Source organism: Protopterus annectens, chromosome 17.part0 (assembly GCF_019279795.1).
Source record: "Protopterus annectens isolate FY-2018-M chromosome 17.part0, PAN1.0, whole genome shotgun sequence".
In the NCBI taxonomy this organism is placed as follows: domain Eukaryota; kingdom Metazoa; phylum Chordata; order Ceratodontiformes; family Protopteridae; genus Protopterus; species Protopterus annectens.
Window position 1 is genome coordinate 597,338,978 of NC_056751.1, and position 6,000 is coordinate 597,344,977.

Genomic DNA, 6,000 nt, shown 5'->3' on the forward strand with positions numbered 1-6,000 from the left:
CCCCCACATCACCCAGCTAGGCCGGACAGACGTACAGACAGGCAATACAGATCAATACACTGCCGCTGTCCAAAACACCGGTAGGAAAGGACCAGTGGGAGAGTTATGCAAGGTCTACACTTTAAACATGGATAACAGTGTCCCATGCGGGTCCCCAAAAATTCAGGGTACGTGTGAATCTGCTGACATTATTACAAGCAGGATGTAGGTGTACATGGAACAGTAGGTTGTGCAAGTGTGATAATACATGGGTTGACTAAACGTGTGACATGTGTCCCGAGACGGGGAGAGTGGGCAATGCGTAGGGGTGTACTCATACCCCAGCTGTGCTTGCAGTAAGTATTTGTCATGACTGCTGTAGAGGGGTGCCAGGTAGGTGGACCATGGGTAAGCATTAATGGGCTTAAGTGTGCAGGTGCTGGTTGGCAGAGATGTAGTAGGCCTGCCCAGTGGAAGTCATTAATATTCCTATGTGGGCATAGCATACACCTACACCTCCCAATCCTGAAGAGCACATCTACCGGATAGTCTGTAAACCATCGGGGGAATACATAGAGACCTACACAGTGCCATGTACCTGATTAGCATGGATGTCCATAGTTATGTATCAGACTATAACAAAGTCCAACTAAACACTGCCAGAACTGGTGATATTAGGTGAACAAGTGGCAGAATACAGGTAATGACAGATGACAACATGTATGAGTCATAAGTGGCATGTGCCTCAACAAACGTGAATGAATACATATGCTTTGTGACTGTGAATGTGTCTGGTTAATAGAACCAGTTGTCTAAATGTATCCCACAGGGTGTTATGCATTGTTCCTGATACAGTGTTCTTTCACACCCATTGGTATGTGAGTTCTGCTACTGACGGAAAGTGCATAAGTTGCTGACCACCTCAGGTAGATGATAGCATAATAGAAGAGGTTCAACACCCGTACGCCTGTGAGGGACACACCCGTCTGGGCAGTTGTGTCCTGCAAAATGACAGTTATGGCACATGGCCTGTGAGTTCGGGAATGGAGGCTATATAGTGTGTGTAGTGGTGTCAGACATCAATTTGTTGTATCAGTAACAGCTACATGTAATTAGGAAACAGTATTATCAATTATAATGCTACATGAATAACCTTAACGTATGCAAACCGCTTACTTACCGCTGCATAACGTGCAATATACTGAGCACAAGTTCACTGGAGTGAAGTGTTGGTGTCAGAATGACTAAGGCAATAGTATGCTGTTGAAGTTGTCCGTTTACTACTGGCTGTGGGTATGTGTTGCCTTGACATATGTGATAGCTCTACATATTGGGTCTATAGGGCCGCCACCAGTCTGAATGGCCAAAGTGGAACCTGCTCTGTAGAACTGTCAGATGTACCAGGGCAGAACATACCTACAGCCATGCATAGTACAGAAATATACATATCGGAACAAATCAAAGCGTAGTCTAGCAGCAGTATAGCTGCTTATGCTACTACATATGACATATTGACGTGTCAGGTATACAAGACCTGTAACAAGCAACCATTACAGACACCTACAACATGAGAAGGTCCCCTAATCAGGACAGTTGCAATGGATAGAGTATTGTCCATACCACTCAACTGTCCCTGAATGTCAGGTACGTCCCTGAGTTTGACTGAAAGTCTAACTCTGTCCTTCTTATTCCCTTCTAAAATTAGTGGCTGTTGAAGGAAAGGTGGTGAATTACACTTACTTACTAATGACAATAAGTAAGAGTTATAAACAACTGTTACTTCAGAATATATGTGTATTAAGTCATATGCTGTATAAGTCTGATTCTGTCAATGTGTCAGGTTAATAGCACTACTTTTGTAAAAGTGTCCCTGATTTTTCTTGACCTGTCCCTGATTCTGCAGAAATGTGTCCCTGATTGGTGGAGACTTCTGGTATTGTCACATGAGATATGTGTGATGAGGGACTGTCCCATGCAAAGTGGGAAAGGTGTCACTCCTACAGTCTCCTGTCGTGCAATCTGAAAGGTGGTCAACATGCAGTAGGTATGCGGTAGCATGACTCAGCAGACAGCTGCGTTAACAAAACTCAAGTCACATGTCAGCATTGTAGAGTATCGGTTCCCATGTATCAGGTAGATGAGAGCAGATCGTATGAGGAACATGCATATAATATGATTACGTCACTGGATAGGCAGCCAAGTCCGTACAGTCGAACGCCTTCTGTCGCAAAATGGTTACACATAACCGATACTGTAGTCATGTAGTCCGATGTAATACGCATCACAAGGGATCACACACACCCAGCGTGAGTGACAAATGTAAGCGGAAATGTCAGAGAGCGAGCGTCTGTATGCGTGTTTGTCTACCAGTATGCCAGTAGTGCACTGTCAAAGAAATGTGGAGTCTAAACGTGTATAAGGTGCTGTGACCAGAGGTCAGCAGTGCTTAACAATGTGCAAATCCACGCACAACAGCTCCCACCTGCTAGACTGTGCCTTACCCAGTCAGTATCCAAAGGTGTCGGCCTGTCTGCAAACAAAGAACCGCCCTATACACATGATGGTAGAAGTACCCTGTGCACATAGCTCATGTGAATTAACAATAGACCATGGCATATGTACAGACAATAGAACACACACACCATACAGCGCAGACATCCAACAGTATAGCAATGTACTGGCAGATATGTCCAGACCACTGGTGTATGCATGCCTGGCCGTCCTGTGTTTCAGTGTGTGAGCATGCCCAGTATGACTGTTACGCATGTTGTCGACTGACAATACCATCATACCGTCATTTGTGTGAGCATGCAAAGTATGGTCAACTGTATTGCATGTGTCACATGTCCAGATAGTACTGTGTTGCTGACCCCTCTGTTCTACACAGACAGGTGTCATGCTGTGTCTGCAGGGTAGCTAATGGTCATGTGCCATTGACAGTTGCTACATGTCTGCATAGCGTGGGGGGACATGCAACCACAACCACAGTCCTACACAGCACCGTGGGTGGTGCACATGACTATCACATGTGTAGGTGTGATGGGGGCACAGCCAACAGTTGTACACATCTGCCGCTAGTGTACTGGTATGCCGGGTACTCCATGTCAGTGTGTGGACCTACCTAAATTGCTGGTTGGAGGGATACTAGGGTACGTCAGTTCCCAGCTTTAATTACCAGCACAGTGGTGTTGGACGTCCTAGCTTACACAACCTACATCAAACTGCCTGGCCTGCTGTCATCTGTGTGTGTCATAGGGGGGTGGGGTCATTCTTTGGGCATATCCATAGGCCATCATATATCATTTGTCTGTATTGGTCCTCATCTGTCCAGCTGCATGGAACATGTGTGGGCTGTACGGATACACATGATAGTCTGCCCATAATCTGCAGTGGGTTAGGACACCCTGTGTACTACAGGCTACCATTGTGACCCAGGTATGTGCTACAGAGGTCATGGTGCCACTATGGATGTGTACTGTCTGCTGCCCTAACATTTGGTCACCACAGTTACTTGCATGCCCACATACATACCATAGCAATGGGTAACTACACATTCTAATACAATTGCCACTTGTTAGGTCAATAGACATACCCTGGGTGTGTTCCGGACTTGAGGACGGTGCTGGAGTGCTGCCTATGTTGGATGCACACAGTGCACCTCCTATACATGGCCAAGCACAGGTACTGTCATGTTTGGCATCCATTGTACTGTGTGCGGGTCAGAGAGGGGAAATCTGTGGGTACCTACTGTGTCAGTGCATATGCCTTGTGTTGCCTCTTTGCCAAGGGCAGGTCATACTGTGCATGGGCTTTCACCGACTGTGCCCTACTCAGGTAGTTCCTTCACCAAGTCACACTGTGCCTGTACAGGCCTTAGAAGTGGTGTTGGGCTGTGTGGCCCTGCCCCATGCTGTTCCTGCTGCAACTGTTACTGCAGCATATCATTGTGTAGCATAGCAAATACCATAACAACTTGTATGCATGTAGCTTGTGAATACTGCAGAGCTCCAACGGATGTGTCCGGATACCACAACTGTGAACCGAGCATCCCAAACACATGCACAAGTATATGTCTTGCCTCTGCATCCACCTCAGTATGGTGTGAGTGTTCAGGTGTGTGTGCATTGCTGATGGGTGTCATTAGCCACTACACCAGTGTTTACCTAGCATCCCCCACTAGGAGACTGTAGGGGATGTCCATATAGGCATTGATGTGCTACAGCTGTGTCAGAAGCCATATATCGGACACATCATAGCTTCCAGGGCAGACAGCACACACATTCAATCTCATGCCCTGGCCATCACATATGGCCTAGCTGTTGGAGGGTATGCCCCTGCAGTGACTGTAGGCCCTACCCTGACCCCAGGTGGTGCTATGTGTGCAGGCTATAGCACCCAGTACCCCAGGGTAGTCATCCATGTGGTTGAACAGATGCATATTGCTGGTCCACTAATCACGTGTGTTGAGGACATGTACGTGCTCACTAGCATGTGTTGACATGGCATCTATGAACTGGTGCAATACTCTGGATGCAGATGCCTGTGAGATACCCATGATATCCCCAGTTGTGCTATGTGAGGTATCTGCGGCTAGTACACCTAGGCCAACACTTCCCATGGTATCCACTGTGATGCGTTTCCCTCTGCCTGTTTGAAGTGTCAGGTGTGGCAAGCACAGGTCAATAAGCTGCTGTAGGAGGTCTCTGTCCACCCCATAGTGCCCCAACATCCCCAGCCCATGTAGCCCCTGGTAAGTCACCCTCGGTCTATAAAGTCTTATGTCACCCCAGTAAGGGTTGTTTGACAGCATACACATCCTCACTGCCCCAGCCTCCTGCACATGTTGGTATATGTTGCCTGCTGCAGCCCGGGTCATTTGGTTGAACTTTGTCGTGAAATGTCCCTGCAGGTATATGCCGGTGGTGTAGAGTGTGGAAAAAACCTGTGTGTATGCTGCTTGCTCGCATTAATGTACTGTTCATGTGCAGGCTGGCCAAGTCATCTGCTGATTGTGCTGATCAACACCTGTTTGTGCAGCCTGTACACCCTGACTACCTCACCACTGCTGTCATCCCTCCCAATGTCACCAGGCAGGTATAGACACACCCCTAGCTTAGGTTTGCTAAGGCAGCAGCACTCCCGAGGCACAGTTCTGCAATGTAAGTACAGTATGCCTGACCCCCCTCCCATGCTGTCAACTATATTTGAGACCTGCACCCGGCTGACTACACACATACACTCCAGGGACCAGCGGCACACCCTGGTGATAAATGTGATACACCATAGTCAACCTCATCTGCATAGTATAGTCTTCTAATGAATAGTTATATGACCCATACCGAACCTCCAAATTATTAACCACTGCTCAGTGTCGCTCACATCCATACACAACTGGCAACAGGTGCCTTACCATCACCATATTTGATGTCCCATGGTCTTCCCAGCAACAAAATAACCGGTGTCTACACGACTACAACCTGTGGCCCTGCACACTACAGACGATGTGCATTACCACCACGCCATGGCAGATATACATATATCCCAGGTTATCACGTACAGATCATCCGGCACAAACATTCAATAGTGCTGATGTCCCCAGACATATGTTCACATCTATGTCCACCTCTACATATATCATATATATTATTTGTATACATATATACATGGACATATATATATATATATATATATATATATATATATATATATATATATATATATATATATACACACACACATACACACATACACACATATACATGTACACACATATGTAGATATGGCATTTATATCACAACAGCGGACCACATGACAGCAATGCATTTAGACAGGAATGAAAAGGAAACTGCATGTGCCACCTGCATCATGTAGTGTTGTTACTATCACGGCACGTGTGTTATGTTGCATCACACGGGTCAGACCGTATCAAGGGTAAGAGTAGGACTGCTGACAGTTACTCACCAGACCTATTGGCAAATGTATGTGTTGACAACCCAGTGTCTTGGCAGAATATGTGGGGTG